Below are 18,531 nucleotides of genomic sequence, written 5' to 3' on the forward strand. Positions count from 1 at the left end.
ATAGAATCATAAAAATCACAGTTTTGACCAAATAGAATTTTTTATGTACTCTCCATTCCTTTGAAACACACCTCATTATATTTAATCCATTCAGCAGCGTTACTGTATATTGGGCCGCTCACAGTCTTAATTAAACACATTTTAGTATATTTAAATCCCTTTTGCAGAATTCCACACCTTGACCTGACGATGACTAATAGGGGTCTTTGCCACCATCTCCCTCTATTTCTCTCGCTCTTTCTCTCTATACCATTGCATATTCCGTCCCTCTTTTTTTTTTTTTTTGCTTTTGCACTTGTTCCTGCCTTTACTTTTCCCTCTTTCCCTTAAGGCTTATAGATTATGTTCTAACGTGCCACTAAAGTAGTCATTACTCATCTGCCATAAGGATAGATTAACATTGCGGTGTAAGGCAGCTTTATGTATAGCTGTACGGGGGACACAGCGGAACAGAAACCCACTCGACGGCCCTTCATTTGCAACAGGAGTTGAGCGATATCAGCTCATTTGTTTTAAAGGCTGGGATGTTTTGGGCCACTACACTCTACCCCTCCATAGAGGTGCTCACGGTACCGCAAGGCCGACTTATGCATCCCAACGGGGCCGTTCTCCAAACGGGCGACATTTAAACCCCCCACCACCACCACCACCACCACTCTCGGCTTTCCCACAGCCGGGAGTCTATTCCACAAACCAGAGCTGCTTTAAATGAGATTATTTCACAGAGATTGGCCAGTGACCCCTTTAAAAGGCTATCCTACGGTGTGTGTGTACACATACACTAAATTATTTACACCGTGAAACAAGTGCGGTGCGCTCCATGAATAAATGAAGCCCGGAATGCCCCGCTCACCGGAGCACCCGTGGCTGTGGCTTCTAAACACACTTTAATCAACAGATAAATATTTCACCAGTTAATCAAGGGTAGCGTTTAAATTAATTCAAGTTCTAATTTGATTCGGTTTCATTTGGAGTTGTGAGCAGGGCGATATTAGTTTGATTTATTTTTACGCTTTTTTTTTTTTTTTTTTTTCCTGGTTCAGATAGATATGTGCTCAGGCTACATGTGCGTTATAAACACTGTCTGGCATTGGTAATTAGCTCTCAGCAAATCACTGTAAATTGATTTGAATGCATCAGCAGTCAAGCCCTCCATTTACTACTCCTGTAAATATAGAATCCACATCTCTTTGACCTTAGAACAGCTTTCAATCCATAAGACTCGTGCTGAACTCAATTGAACGCTCGCAAATGTGCATTTTAGATTAGTCAGTCATTTAATTCATGTTTTGATTAATTGACTGGAACTATACACTGAAGAAAATGAGTTCCCTAATTATATTCCGTTCTTGTTTTCTAGGAAAAAAAATATAGAAACATTTAAAACAAGGCCATTAAGGCAAAATGGTGCGGGATGATGAAACTGAAACTGAGTACATGCTGACTTTTGATTTCTTTTGCATTCATTCTTAGAGAATTTGCAAAAATAAAAGTTATGGTGTAAGGAAAATGTATTTATAGAAAACTGTGTTCTCTGAATATATTATTTGCGAATCAAATTAAAGCAGTAAAACATTACGAAAAGGTTCGTGAAATAATATGAATGTTACATATAACAGGCGTCGCATAATTTGTGATGATAATAATAATATTTTACTAAATAACTAAGACTAATAAATGGATTTGAAGTGTGGTCATTGTTCATGTTGTTGGTAACTAATGTTTAATAATTGAGGCAGTGTTACTCTGCAATAATGTTTCTTGTTTTAAGAATATTTAGACATTTTCATGGGAAAAAGACAAAATGCAGTACTTATTATTCTGCTATGAAGCTTAAACGTTTTATATACCCTGGCAATTAGACACAATTAACCACAGTGGAAGACAATAAGGGGTTTGAATTGGTTCTGCTCATTTTTAAACATCAGTCTGAACAAAAGAGACCTGCAGGTCACAGCCGCAGACATGCCTGACTCATATCTCTGAGCTTTTTTTAAAACTCTGTGAACTGTTGCTCTGTATTTTTCTACTGTGCTAATGGCCCGGATCAAATAGGGAAGTATCAGACATTCAGAGCAAGAGGGGAGAGAGAGAGAGAGAGAGAGAGAAAGCTGATAGATTTGTATTCCTAGGTTTGACTGCTCTCTATGAGAGTCACGAATTTAAAGATCAATAGTGGACCTGTAGTCTTCAGATGAATAAAAGCGTATTGCTTGCCTTCTTACCTAAAGATTGGATTTTTAGTGTTTAAAAAGCTAGATGTTCAGGGAGAGAGAGAGAAAAAAGCTTGTCCGTTGCATATTCTTTCATTTTTTTCTCTTGTTCAGGTACATAAAATACACACAATGTCTGCTAGGGATAGTTCACCCGGAAATGTAGAAGCAGTCAGTTTCTGTATATCTGTATGATATTCTGTATATATATATATATATATATATATATATATATATGTATATATATATATGTATGTATGTATGTGTATATATATATATGTATATATAAATTAATTAATTATTTATTGTTTCACATCCAAAATAAAAATAAAAGTTTTTTTTACATAATATGTGCATGTGTCATCACAGCTATTGTTCTCCATAGAACAAGGAAGACTGAATACATTCTAAAAAAGGATTTAATAGTACAGTCACTGGAACGCAGACACACAGAAGACATTTGGCAGCCGATGCGGGACACTAGAAATGCAGGGTTTAAGTAAAGCAAACATGGCAAACCTGGAACATTAATGACAAAACAAAACAGGAACGGGAAAACCAAATATGGGCAAAACACAGGACAGGTGAATACATTTACTAATGAATTTACTATTTTTATATATGAAAAATATTTATTTATGATGCAAATCACATGAATATATAGACAAGTAAATAATTATCAAAATACATACTGTATGTGTGTATATTTTTATATACACAAAAAATATGCACACCACACATATAATGTAATATAATATGCTAACAAATTTTTTTATTTTGGATGTGGTTAATCTCCATTAATTGTTTGACAGCACAAATTTTATTATTAAAATCATAAACAACTTAATATGTATATACATTTAAATGCACGCACACACACTTTGTTTGCAAGTGTATCTGTGCATTTAAATGTGTGTATATATATATATATATATATATATATATATATATATATATATATATATATATATATATATATATATATATGCAAGCTTAATTTAAGTTTAAAATATAAGATAAATTATATTTAAAAAAATAATCTTGCACGTTTGAATATACATACATTTATATATATATAAATTCACATATATATATATATATATATATATATATATATATATATATATATATATATATATATATATATATATTTTCCCCATCTCCATCTCCATTAGACCACATAGCCCTCCAACTCTCAGCCCAGCTGTTTTTTGCAGCATAGTTTGGCATGTAATTTCCTCTCTGCACCAAACATCTCTTTATCTGTCTAAAGTTACAGCAGGCACATCTGTTCATTCCTTGCTTGCAAGCTCTGGTAGAGCCAGTCTGGCAAGCATCCTTACATCTCTCTTCTTTCCATCACACTCTTCCTCCCTCTGTCTCTCGCAGAAATACGGCCACGCATACACTCACATGCTGCGGTCATGAGGGCACCCTCTCTACGCTGGCATGGCTCAGCTCAATTAGCCTGCAGGGAAATGGAGGGAGGGAGTGAGCGCTTGAGAAAAAGAAGGAGAGAGAGCTTCCTCGTCTGCCAAATCTCCCTCACGCTTCCGCGGGATCTCTGGAGCCCTCCGTGGGCTGTCTTTGTGCGCCGTCTGCCCAGCCGCTTTGTTTGTAAATAAGCCGTCTGGAAAATTAGCTGGGGCAGCCAGTCACTCACAGTTAGACGTCTCATCAGGCCTGTAACCACCACACAATAGTGGAGAGGTTAATATAAGAGAAAGAAAAGAGCAGGGGATTACAATTTTAGACGAGGGTGTTACAACTGATGCTCAAATGGGTATCGATTGTCACGCAAGCGATAAGAGCAAGATGTAAACATGCAAAATGCTGTTAGTATTAACAGTATTAACATTAAGCAGGATTTTATAGTAAGAATCTTTACAAAGTACTGATTATTGGGATGATGAGTACGAAAAAAGCATATTTAAGTTATTTGATGTGTTCGTGGTGCATACTGGGGGGAAAAAAGGGAAATGTGTAATTACTGCAACAAGACTGGCATTGTTGAAATTGCATGACATTGCATCATTTGTTCAAGCAGACTGAATAGGCAAAACTTTATAACATCGATCAGTCAGGTGACTTTAGGGCAGGATTACTTGTCTGTCTGGCCAATGGCTGGAACATGTTTGGAACCAATAATTATATTTGTTTGCAGTTCCATTTCATGCCACTGTAGAAGTAGAAAATTGCTTGCAAATTTTGCAATTAATTATAAAGACAATAAACGTCTTTACAATTAACATAATAAATGTAAGTTTGAAGTTGAGGGACCAAAATGCTCCGTTAATCTTTATTTTATCTACAAACCATATTTGTAATTTACTGTACCTTTAAAAATGCCATTTCATAAAGTTTACGTGACAATCACAGAACAATGAAAGATGCAATAAGATGAAACATTATGACTTTGAGTTATGCCTTGAGTTTTCTTCTGCATTAAATCGGTTGAAGATTATCACAGATGATTTGTGACGTAGAAATAATGTTTTATTCAGTGCCAGCAGTCTCGAGGGCAGCGTGCCATCATGTGCAGCGGCTATTTGCAAGTGTAAAAGTAAAGTGTAAAAAGCGATATATATACTATTTACACTAAGTGACACACAGCATATTTTCATAGTAATAGATGCTATTTACACCAAGTGAAAATAGCAGGATGTTTTTTTGTGACATGCAAATAGCTATAGATTCTGTTAAAATAGCAGGATTTGCTAAACTGAAAGAAACCTGACTGATCTTAAGATATCCCAGTGCATTTGGATACACACCAGTGATGATTTTTCTGAGGCACATTTCTAAGCCACTTAAAATGTCCTAACTGATCCTAGGCCTAATCCCAATTTAGTCTAAATCCTGTTTGTGAAACCAGGCCTATAGAACAGCATGCAATAATAAGTTGAGTGTAAATTTAATTTGTAATAAATGAATGCCACCTTATTGTGACACTAAAGCTCTCTCTACATTTACCCTAACTGATACTTATTATTCATTTTATTTTTTCTGAAAAGTAAATGCTTTTTTGATGTGATTTAACATTTGAAAAGGGAAAAAAAAAGTCATAAAAGGCGGATTTGATCTCATCAAAATAAATACAATACAAGTTTTACCATCCATGCTACCGCAGTCCATGCTACTGTCTTTTTTAAATGCTGACTAGTCCAATCACCCATTGGTGGGCGGAGTTAGTGTAAATAGCTTCTGCCAACAAGGCGGTCTTTTTGCACTTAGAGTAAATAGACACTCCGGCCTACATGTAACCCCAATTTCACTAAGGGCGTCCCAAGTTCGAATTCCAGCTTGAGGACCTTTCCTGCCCCCCTCTGCCCATTTTGCTTCGTATCATCACTGTCCTGTCATAATAAAGGCAAAAAAAAAGAAATCGCGTTTATTAGAATTTTGCAGAATTTGTAACAATCCATCAAACAAATTATCACACTCCTACAAAAACCCCCAAAATCACCAAAAAAAAAAGCAGAGCCAGAGATCAACCGAATGAAAAAGAACGTTACATGTACAGCCAAAAATGGCAACTGCAAAGGCCGAGAACAGAGAGCGAGACATGTGGCAGCCTGTCTTACTTGATGTGTGGGGTTGAGCTGTTTTCAGAGGGCCTGTGGGAAGAGGCGGGTGTCTTGTGGCAGTGGGCCAGTAAGCCTGAGGATCGGGAGCCAGAGGAAGCAATGCCTGCAGAGCTCATAAATTACAGCCCTGCCTGCCTGGCTTTACATTAATGGATCCACAACTCTGTGCTTCTTACTGAGACTCTTCTCACTTGCTCTCGTGCTGTGCATGCCTTCAAGGACAAGGGTAGGACGGATTGATTGCGGGCGGACGACAGTTTAGTTGCTTCCCTATGGGATCGTCTTCATATATATTCAATAACGTGTTCATTCATTCACAGGCTGTAATGATTTTGACCGCCATTAAATAAGTCATTTTTAAAGGTGAGGTGTTACCAAAATATGAGACTCCACCATCACTTAACGCAATAAAAGGTGTTTGGAAGAATGTTTAGGCTGCTCTGTTCCATAAAATGAAAATGTACGTGAACGGAAACACGAAAAATATCATTTTCATTTAGAACTTAAATTGTTTTCTGGGGGTTTTCAGGCATGAGACCTCGTAATCAACGTTTGCATAAATAGTGGACGCTTTAGGAAAGTAACACTTTTAATAATGTTTTGCTAAAATGCACAAAATGACTCTCAAAATGACTCTCAAAACCTTGTTGAGTTTTCTTCGCACTCTACATTAGACATTCAACATTCAGCCAGCCGAATTTATCTGGTTCTTTTTAGTTCATTAAAACATAGCAAACTATCGATGTAGTCCGATTCTGGAAGAAATGACTCATATGAACTGGTTCTTTCAGCCAGAAGTGTGTATTTGGTGAGAGCATAACACACAGTTTCATAAGGAAATGGACTAGAGAGTTGAAAAGCCATCATTATGTTTTGCAGTCCTGTTTGCTGAAGCTAGTGGTGCAGAAACTACACATTTCAGCTTTAATGCCCAATATATGCAGTACCTGCTGCAGATGAACATTAATTCTTGATGAAGTGTAAGTCTCAGCTGCGGGAAGTTTTAGCCAGTGTACCTTGAGTATTTGAATCACTCGCTGAGCGGCGTTGAGACTCGCCGAAGCCCCTGATTATGCAGTTAAGCTATGCTAATAGCGCTCTGGTGGGCCTCTCTCAAGACCTCTGACTTTAAATGCATAACCGTGGACGGGTCACACAAAGGTCATCGCGCTTTCTTCTGCTTAACTAATTAAAAGGAAAAGTTGGTAGATTCAGGCGCTTTCTTTTTGAATATGCTAATTGTTAGGCAATTAATCGACAATTGTTTAAGTTTAAATCCTCCGAAATAATAAAAAAGCAATTTGTCTGCACCTACTTAGCCTCCTAAAATGAAATTGCTGGCTCTGTTAAATGCTATTTAAATGGAGCTTGCTCGCAGAGCTATTACTAATTTAACAAAACAACTAAAAAAAAATTAAGCTCTTCTTAAAAAGTGCAACACTCAGCTGGCTGCAGACATAATAATTCATTACAGCATTTTAATGGCAAATTAGTTGTTGTGTTTTATGAATCCTGGAGGTGTTGGTGATGGTTTTGTTCGGAGATGTGGCTACGTCGGAAAAAGATTTTCTTCGAATTCTGTCACAACGCTACAAGGCCTTGTGTCAGTCTCCTGCCAGTCTTTTGAGCTAATTAGCCGCAATTATTTCAATTAGATATCAAAGACGAGCGCAGACAAATAATCATTACTTTGTAATCAGTTCGTGCAGTAACAGTTCTGGAAACTGCCTGACACTGTCAGGCATCATGAAAGTTTTAGTGCATTTTCTCTCCCTCTCCATCCCTGGCCCTTTTTCCCTTGGCCGGCATCCAGTGTCAAAGCAATCCTGAGAGTTGCTGTTCTCCAAAGCATTCAAAGTAATCCCTTTAACGAACTGTATTCACGTATGTGGATGTTTTTTGGCTCTGAGCAGATTTTTCAAGAGATAAGAACTCGGATAAAATCCACCCCTGGCAAAGACCCAGGATATGTGGGGATTTCAAGAATGAGGGAAATATGGATAATAGAGTTTCCTCTCATCTCTGTAGATGTGTTAGCTGTGGCCTCGGCGCATAGAGCTGCTGTGACTCTATGGGTTGCTGTGGCTTCAGAGATTAAGCTAGCATTTTTTGTAGCTCTCGAATGGGGCTAGAAAAATATTAATTGGCTATATGTTCCCGATTGTTCTTATAGAGTAAGCAGTGTAGACTGTTTCATGAAGAAATGAACTGGCACTCATGAACTAGAAATGAACTCCCTCTATCTATAGATCTATCTATCTTCAATTGTGTACGTATGTGTGTTCAAGGGTTTGTTCCTCAAAATTGGCAGCCTGTACTCGACACGAATGCATTCGGTCCATATTTTGGCCGATTCTCACACTCTATTAACACCAGGACTTTGTTTTTATTCACACCTGTCACTAATCGAAGCTCTTAGACCCGTCCGACCTTCTGTGTTGTGTTTGCTTGGCCTTTATTGTCTGTGTGTGAGAAAGCATGTGTGCACTGTATCTCATTGTGTGTGAAATGGGGACAGGTGAAGGTGAGCCGAGACACAGGATGAGGTGTGAGGCGGGCAAAGACCCCAGTCTAGGCTCTGTGCGTGTGTGTGTGTGTGTGTGAGAGGCCCCTGGCATGGGCCCTGTCAGCAGGAGTCTGATGTCTGTCTACTCATGTGTGGAGCACTCATCATGGGCAATTAGGGCCAAGCAGGGGGCCTGGCCTTCCCTCTCATGTCCTTGAAAAAAGAAAGTAAAAGGGGGCAGGAAGAGTGATGGGGTGGAGCGTCGCAGAGGGAGGGGCGAGGGGTCTACCGGTAGTTTTGTGGAGAACAGGAAGTTGAGCGATACGGCTCTAATCTGACGATAGGAAGACAAAAGCCTGTCCGGGATCGGTAATGTCTTTGTTTTTCTCCCCTCTGGTGCTTAAATAGATTCTCTCCACAGGGTGATAATCACCATTCATTATTCACACTTCAGATGGCCATTAAAAGTCAATCTCGAAAAGCCTGGAAAACGGCCCCAACTATGGGACCACTTGGTGCTGTCTTTGATATTGTGTTCTAATTCCGCACAAATTGATATTCCTCTTCAGCGCTACTCGTATAAAACGAGGGTTTCGTGAAAACACAATCTCATTGGCTTGTAATTGATGATTTATTAATTTCATGTTCTGTCAGAGCTGGAATGAAGAACCTCTTAATATTTAATTTGTCATGCCTGTGCACATGCCAGGAACATGGAGAAGTGCCACGGATGTGTAAAGGATGGATTTTTGCAGTAGAAAGATGATTATGACCAGTCTCTGGAGGATGTGTTAATAATAATTAAGTGTCCTGCAGATTTTTAAATGATGATTAGTTGGTGTTTTCCTATAGTGTCCTCGTTGCACGATAACAAGATCTGCTTTTGGGTTCGGGCTTAATCTGCTATGCAGATCTAGAATAGAGGATGTTTCGTTGTTTTCTATTTGCATGCGAGAAAGTGGGATAGCAGATTCGAGACGGCGAATACTCCCCCTGGAAATAAGCGGAGACTGCTTGGTGGAATCAAAACACAACAAAAATTAGAATAACACATGAAAGCAAAAAAGAGTCATGTTCAGGATCAAGCTTGGGGCAATTCTCTCATGCCTAATTGAAAAACTTATTTCATGTCTGTTTAGATCTTTTAACCAGCATTCAAACTGAGAGAATACACTCTCTCCGGTGCATTTTTATGTATATGCTATCTTTCAGAAATAAGAACTATTTATTTATTTAGACCATTTTTCTTTTATTCAGCAAGGATACATTAATTCTAAATGCAGGTAATGCATTTAATCTTAGCTAAAAAAAATCACTGCCGAAAGAATCCTGAAAAACATGTATTACATTTTTCTCAAAATATTAAGCAATAAAACCCTGTATTTAACAAGAAATGTTTCTTTATCACCAAACCGGCATATTAGAATGATTTCTGAAAGATCGTGCAACATGTGAAATTTGAAATAAAAATTGAAAACAGTTACTTTAAATAGTAATAATATTCTACAATGTTTTTTTTTAGTTGTGATCAAATAAATGCAGCCTTGTTGAGTTATTTCAAAAACATTAAAAAAATATTTCAAACCCCAAACTTTTGAATGTAAATGTCAAATATCTCTTATATAATTTAGCATTTAAATAAATCAATAAATAAATAAATCTTCATCTATTTATTTTTTTTAATGCTTATTCATTTTTATTTATTTAAATAAAATAACATAAAATAAAGATCAGGATGGGTTCAGGATACTTATTATTGTAATGCACATTTTAAATAACTGCATCAAGTTTTTTTTTCCACCTAATATCACACACGTGCTGTCTAGTGCCATTTGGAGCAGGAGCCTCCTGCTGCCTGTAGGTTTCAGCCAGCTGATGGATGTGGCCCGGGGAGATTAACCTATATCTGTTAGCACTAACCCTCGTGCGCCTCATCGTTGCAATTGTATTTTCTCATTAGACGTCATAGAAACAATGCTGAAGAGTTAATTAGAGAGCGAGCAGCTTGCATTCTGCCTTCTCTGACCCAGTTCTCTTTCCTTCGCTCTCCTCTTCCCTCCCTCTTTTTCTTCCTCTTCCCTGTCTCTCTCTTCACTCTGATGGTTAATGAGCGTACTTCATGCTATGAAATGGTTGCGTGATTATTTTCACATGATTCTGACTGTGTCGTGATGAAAAGGCAATTTCTTCCTTTTGTGTGCTCATTCATTCTTTAAACATCACAACTCAGGTTTGATTTCTCTGCTTTTCATCCAGAGAAATGTGAGAATGTGTTCATAATAAGGCTTCGCCGCACCAAATAGAGGTCATAATGCGGTGAGAACAATAACAGCGGTCGACCTAGGTCATAACGTTCTCCTTAGATGGCCAAAGAACGCGCTCTGGTCTGTCGCAAAGACTTAGGCAGACCAGTGAGGCGACGTTCACATCTGCCTCTTTGTCCTTAATGACTCCGCCAGCTCACCGTACCCTCCTCCTTTCCCGTGACTCTTGGATTGTGCTTAATAATGATTTCACAGCGGCATATGAGTGTGATCAGGGCTGATATGGCGTCCTAATGGAAAGCCAGGAGAATGTCTCAAAGGCTGGAGTAAAAGGTGACTTGACAGGCTCTTTATGTAAAACTCATAGTTGGAGTGTGTGCGGTCGGGGAAAGCTTATGACGTGATATGATTAAAGGCTCATATGGAGTATGAAAAGATAGCGAATTCCCAGAATTTCTCCACCTCAAATCCAAATGTTCTTTACTACAAAATTTGTCTTTTTGTTTTGTATATTGTTGCGCATTGTGTCGCTGCGCTGTTTTGTTGAATGTATGCGGACTACTATTACTACTTTTTTATTTAACCTTTTTATTTGTTAAAAAAAACACGTACAAGGGTTATTTCTGGTCCTAGAATCTGATAAGAGTGTAATATTCTAGTGATATTCAGCATTTGTATTTCTCACTGGGAGCGTCATGGTATATGTTCAAATTCATCTCGTTTAAAAAAATAATAGTTTTTTTTTACCATGGTGTATAGTTTTAAGTTTGGCAAGAGTCTACTTGTTTAGGTTTCAGATATGGGGTTTGTTAATGAAGACAGCGACCAATACACCAATAGCAGCCGTACTAACAGTAGTACTTGTGGAATTTGCCACTGGGTCTGATGTCTCTATTACGGTGGCCCAGTAGTGCACAACAATACAAAATTTAGAAACACAAGCCCACGATGCAATTAAGCCACAACAGAATAAAAATGCTCCCGACCACTAGGAGGCAGTGTAACGCCGACGCTTCCTCAAGGCGCCACAAGATTGATCTCACTGTGTAATCAATTTTTAATCGAACAGCGTGTATTTAATGAATGTTATGATATGTTTTGGCTCTGGAGATAACACAGTTAATAAAAAGCAATGCTGAAATCACTGTGAGCTTTTGAGTTTGTGTAGTAGAGAAAAAGGATATTTGTATTAACATAGACACGCGTACGATATTTGTATTAACATAGCATAATTTTTTGACTGGCTGTTGTCGTGTGTATTTCTGCTGTGTTGGCAGGAATATATTCTTAAATTGGCAGGAATATATTCAGGTATATATTCCAAATATTATATACGTTAGTATAAGGATCTATCTTAATTTTGGGCTGCCGCAATACATTCTTAGAATAGCCCAAAAAAAGGCAACCCCAAAAATACTTTGTATGTTTACCCGCAAATGCAAACCGCGACATGAATACTAGTGATTTCTACAGAACAACTGCCCCCTAGTGGTCAGGAGCATTTCAGTTGTTTTGTCGCTTGATTTCCGTTGTGTTGTAAGATTATATTGTCCTTTTTTTTATATTGTTGTGCTGTTAATTTGTGATGTGAGCAATATGGGTTTTTTTAAATTGCGTTGTCATGCACTACTGGGCCACCGTACTCTATAGTGGTTAAACATGAGTCTTTGGTCTTGTTCTAATTCTATTATTTGTTCCATTGAATATTGTTTTGACTGAGGGCAAAATTACGGTTTGTCTTGTGTAACTTCAGTGCTATAAATTAGAGCGCTGCCTTTGTACTTTTGACTGAGTAACAACTTATTATTCAATAAATAATATTTTATATAAACAGTAAAAATAGCATTAATATTAGAAAACAGTGTGTGTGTGGTCGTGATGGTAATTTTAGTGACATTGTTCTACAATTAGACAAGAGACTGTTATGAATGAGTTAGTAGTAAAGACATTGTCAGAGATTTAAAACAAGTTATTTTTACTTTCAACAACACTTTGTGAGGCAGCTAACAAATTCACAGAGCTGCTCTGTCATCGGAAATAACTTTTAATAGATGAAAGGACAGTACAAAGAGGACATTCAAACTAATGTTACACTAAGCTTTAAATACATTATATGTATAGTAATATGCAATAAGATTTCAGTAAATCAACTCAGTATTAATTTCTAATTCTGTAGTGATATTCTCGACTTATTATCGGAGGGTTTTGTTTGTTGCAGATTATCCATTTTATACCAATTTTCTTATGATATTTTTCCTGTTTATTTCTTGCAGGTATTTAGCTACCGCTGTTGAGCTTTATTATGGAAACCAGATGTGGAGAAGCAGTGGTGAGTTTAAAACCCTTTAAACACCCTCTTCAGCTCAGTAAGCCATCATTCACTTCACCCGTTTCTGCGAATCAGAAAGAAACTACTGTAAGATAATCTTTCCTCGAGTGTTTCATTTTGATACTGTCGTCTGCGGTGTCATTTTGTTTGCACTTGCTCAGACTCTGTTTGTTCTGCATTACACATGCCAAATAAAACTGAATCTAATTCGGAGTCGGACGACACCTCACACCTATGTGTGTTTGAGAACTCAGATAAAATGTTGGCTCGGTGGTGTGTGGTTTGTCTTAGGGGATATTTCTGTTTGCGGTGTCTAGACTGAAGCACACGAGGTCAGGTAAGCTAAATGTTGTTTCCTTACACTGAGAACGTTTTGTCTCCTGACTTACATGTCACTGCACTTACGGTGTAATAGTAGCCATCGTGAGTGCGGAAATGACAAGGTAACTGTGCTCATAGAACAGAGTGGACTCATTTGAGACAATTTTGGTGGTACTGCAAATCCTACCTCAGATGTAGTCCACAAGACTGAGACGAGCAAAGACAATGCTTCTGTTGTCCATTTGTTATTAATTAAACCGTTTTATTTTATTAGAAATTATATATTTAGCATTACCTTTAAATGTTTAACTCAGACACAGAGCCAAAGTTCACCTCAGAGAGGCCTCATATGGCCAATTTCTGACTATGAAACTCATATTTGTGTTCACTCCAATAGCACGTGAATGCAACACGAATGCTGATCCATCTGAAAGCACAACTCTCACATGCAGTTTTTCGCGTGACTGACGGCCAGCGATATTAGACTGCTGTCACTTTAAGAGCTGCACGCATCCAATGTACTGTCACACATGCGTTTTCACTCATGATTTAAATCGCTGTGTTTATGAGGATATGGCCATTTTGACACATACAAGTGTGTGTAGGTAATCGTTCAAGGTCTATAAAGTAGCAACAGCAACTCCAGACAGCACACGCATATAGAAAAATTAGCTTTCTTTCACTGCTTATGGCATTTCAACGTCTTAAACTTACTTAGAAATGTATGAAAACGCTGCATTTTTGTGACCACATAACACAGCGATGTCCAAAATTTTTACCAGTTGACAAATTTCTAGTTTAAATCGTGTCTCGAAGATTGAGAACATGTCTACCAACTTCTGACAGCTGTAAGAGTTTTCTAAAGCTATTTTAACATTAAGCTGAAGGAAGGAAAGAATGCATCTCATAGACCGGTGGATGTAGAAGCTGGAAACTTTGATGCATTTCTCTGATATTTGATATTTCCAGCGTGATCTTTTTCCTCCAGGATGCAGTTCTCACCCACACACTCCTGTGGCATGTGACACGCTTGTTAGTCTCTTGTGTCTTCAGTGGGTGTCTTGGACCCATAACACCAAACCTGAGCTGTTTATGTTAGAACTTAGAAATAGCTACCAAATGTCAGAATTACCCAGATTTCTTACTTTCCGTTTTCGCTCTAGATACATATGGAACAATTGTTTCAATTAAGTTGTATAACTCGATTCTTTGAAAATAAAGTTGTTTATTCAATGCCGACATTTTGTATCACTTCACTTGATCTAAGGTGTTTTCTTTAAATAGAGACCCTTGCAAGTTAAGAGGATTGTGAACAATCGGTCTGTTCGTCATACTGTCAAAGAATGTAGACAGAAATTTCAAACTAGTTGACAGTATCATGAAAGAGAGATAGCTGAGGCAATACAACATGTCTGACTGCTGTAGGGGAGGTCTATATATTGTATTTTAGAGGAGATGAAGAGTCTCCAGGGTCTTTCCCTATAAAGTAATGAGACTTAAAGTGAAAAAGAAAACCATGAGCATAGAAAGAGGCTGATTCTCCTCCTCCCCCTATGTACAGAACAACCTGTCTGCTGTCATGTAATGCTGAGCAGCTTTACTGTGCTTTTTCTAGTTGCTGAAGTGATTAAACTTAATGCCGGAAGGAATTAGAATTTATTGCCCACATGTAGTGATTCAATTCTGTGGATGTACATTTATGTATGTTCACGTGGGAGGCTGTTTTTGTTTGTGTTGGTGCACATTTGTGCGTATGTACAGCAACCAGTTTGATTTCTCATGTTCCATCCAAAAATATCTAAGAATTGTATTCCAAACTTTAAAAAGATTCTTTTCCTTTTCCTTAGCAACTGCACAGACGATTTTATACCGTTGACCCATGTATCACTGACACTTTTCCGAGTGTGTGTCCGGTGTTGTACTCCTGTGCTGGGAGTTGCTGATAGGTTTGTCCTCTCTTTCATCTCTCTTCAGTAAGGCGGAGAGCCCCTTAGCTGTCAACCGCCTCTCCATTATATCATCCCTATAGTTCTGCCACCCTGCACACATACAGCCCGAAAACAACTGAAAAGAATCCAGACATCCTAACTGATCAATGCATAACACATGTAACCTTCAGCATCCCAGCCAGAGCTAAAAACAGACCGAGAGTGGCAAAAAAAAGTGAAGCGTAGGTGTGTGGAAGTACATGCCATCCTGCATCCCATCGTTCAATTCATCCATCCATCACAGAGAAGCCTCAAAACTCCTCCTTGACCACTGTTCAAAGCTCTCCACGGCTTCACAGGCTGATTTACTATGACAAATGAGCTTTCCAGCACAGGAAGGTTAGCTCGTGCGCGCATGCACGCGCTTTTAAACAAGCCGCTAGCCGGTCAGGGGTAAAATAATCCGCTTTGCTAAGAAAAGAATGGGCCTAGCGAAAAAATTCACCTCCGGATGCCGGATCGATACGTGTCCTTTGGTGCGTTTCGCTTTAATAAAGCGCAGAGAAGGAGAGTGGGAAGGTTAAGACGTGTTTGGCTTCGCTCGTCCCTCTCATATCGCGTCTGATGGGAATGCGCCGCTAAATACGCGCGCGTCGGAATGCGCTCATTGACATGCCGTCCAACCAAAACTGGGTTTTTTCAAGACTACGCTATTAGACTAAGAGCTCAAGTTGAGTCTTCTGGAGCAACGACCATATTTGTCTTAAAATGCTCAGTGTGAGGTTGCCAAATAAGATCATTAACCTTGAAAACAAAGCCGGTTTGTTTATGCCTGCCAAGTTGTTTAGCTCAAGGAGAGTTGACAGGCCGGTATCGCATGAAGTGATGTGTATTGCCCGGCTGATCGAATTTTAGGATTGTGCTTATATTGATTCTTTTATTGCCTTTCTGAGCTTAAGCTGTTTTCTCCAGGCTGGTCCGGTCGGCGTATATCTGTCACAGCCTGTAGGACCTTCTCTGGTGCTTTTAATACGATGGCCTGATTTTATTTCTTATCTTTTATATATTTAGGGAGGGAAGAAAATGGGAGGATGGGCTGCTATATGCTTGGATGGTGGAGAGGGGGAGGGGTGCGGTGGATTAAAATCTCGGTTGAAAACATCCGCATTAAAAAACACAGGCAATGAAATAAACATCCCACCAGCGAATCAGAAGACAAGTGGAGATAGCGGAGAGGGAAAAAAAAATGCAGTGAAAGATGAGCAGAAACGGGGGAAGTATGAGAGTTGAAGTGAAATGAAGCGAAAACGGGACGTGGACTCTGGCGGGAAAACTGGTGATGAGATTCTAAAACAGAATGAGTTGGGAAACAACACAAACCTCCGCCAAACCACAAGAAAGATCAAAAGAATCGTGATTGTAGTGCATCGTGTGACACATATTGACCTTTTAAAGAGGGATTTTGCTTAAACGTATGAAAAGAAATGGTAAGCATAATACCGGCACACACAGCTGTCTGTGATTCCTGGATAGGATTAAAAAAAATCTCTTTAAAATATATATATTTTAAAGAGATTTACATGTTAAAGCTCAGGGAGCTAAATAAATTGGAAATAAATAAATAAAAATACTCGCTATGGAAATTTCAATGATTTATCCATAATTCTCTTGACTTTTTCAGGCTTGAAATTTTAGTTTGTTTTGTTTATTTTTATAATGAATAGATAGTTCACTTTTTTTCACATGTTACCTTCAGCTACTGTTTGTTTAGGCACGTTCTTTAAAATAACTTCATTCTTCCCACATCACTTTAATTTATGGGTAAACTATTCATTTAAATTAAGTTTAATTGCCCTGGTCTGTATGAGAGCAGTCATTTTTTTGTTTCTCTTTCAGATATTTCAGATATAAAATATAAAATGTATGGGTAGATCGTTGAACACACAAAGCCAGAATATAAGATCAGGAAAGAATACTGTAAGCACTGCCAACAAATAATGTGAATCCTATAATAATATCTTGATCTGGACTGTGCTGTTGTGGGTCCGGCTTTAATAAATCCAGGTAAAGGACATTCTGTATTAACTATGTGTTGTATATTGAACAACCATTTGCTGTAACGACTTAGACTAAGTCAGGATTAGGCCATAGTTCAATTAGGACATTTAAATCATTTTTACAAAAAAAATTGCCATTACTGGGATGCATCTGAAAAACAATGACAAAACAATGGCACTGATGTATTTTAAAAACAGTCAGTGCAAGTTTATTTCAGCCTTGTCTGTGAAACCGGGGGTAGGTTTCTTGCCTTTTAAGTCTTTGTTTGGAAGATCTTGAAGCCTGTTAGGTTATACCATTGAGGTCTCTATGGATTTTCACAGTTCTCATCCATCCAGAACCACAAAGCTCTTAGTATAAATGCATAGTAATACAATTTTAAATGGAAGGTTTAATTCTATCTCGTTTACCGTTCCATATGAAATCAGTATATTCAAAAATGCAGCCTTCTTTCCAAAGCATAAAAACCCCTTGTACAGCATTTAAAATGTAATACTTTTACTGGAGAAGACAAAGACGCTCATTATGAATGTGATTTTTTTTTTTTACTCAAACCATTAGTTTTCCGAAGAATTTTCTTCTGACAAAATAAAAAAAACCCCAAGATGTCCTTCCCCTGCAATTCTTGACCCAAGATCAGACCTCTCGGCTGCTGTGATCCGCTTTTGACATTTACTTCAAATCAAGGCAAATGTTAAAACAGATTTAATAAAAGATTGTAAAACGGTGACGTCAACAGTGAAATATTTTAGCTTCCTGAGTGGATGGAGGAAAAAGATAGAAAGAGGGGGAAAAGATTTGGGGGAGAACGCATTTTAGTGATAACGCTTCGTTTTTATTGCATTTTCAGCTTAGCCGTGGACGGTTAAAGGAGGAATAACCACCGGTGGGTGGGATTGCGGTAGAAAGAAGAAAAGCGCGTGAGTTTAATTCAGCCTAAACAAGTGAAAAGCTTTATATTTACGATTTCGGCATTGGGCGCCTTGTGCATTTATGGAGTTTGCTGTTAACGTCTTGGGATGATCGTGGTGGCGTCTCAGAGTTTTAGTCATGCATGGATGTTTTGAACCAGCGCGGAGCCGGAAGCTGCCCGGTCCCGTTTACAGTGATTGAGAGTGAAAAGGGCGTAGTGCACTTGGCAGCCCCTAACCGAGAAGAGGATGGAATTAAAATCAATACTCTGCATGATGAGGTGACTCAGAAGGTTAAAATAGAACTCGCAACTCTCCGATGGCCACTGCATAGCCGCTTTAAGATTATTAGCTGTCATCAACAGAAGATCTAGTCATGGGCATCGATCAGGGAGAAGTGTAGGGATGGGGCTT

General features: G+C 38.3%; 1 protein-coding gene across 1 annotated transcript in view; it reads left to right on the top strand.

The window, feature by feature from the left end:
• Nucleotides 1-18,531, top strand: part of dab1a (DAB adaptor protein 1a) — a 315,151-nt gene that overhangs the window by 158,707 nt on the left and 137,913 nt on the right. The window contains 1 exon segment of the mRNA XM_043219597.1: nucleotides 12,844-12,899. The gene's annotated coding sequence lies outside the window, so the exon portion shown is untranslated.

The sequence above is a fragment of the Puntigrus tetrazona genome, chromosome 20 (genome assembly GCF_018831695.1).
Source record: "Puntigrus tetrazona isolate hp1 chromosome 20, ASM1883169v1, whole genome shotgun sequence".
NCBI classification, from domain to species: Eukaryota; Metazoa; Chordata; class Actinopteri; order Cypriniformes; family Cyprinidae; genus Puntigrus; species Puntigrus tetrazona.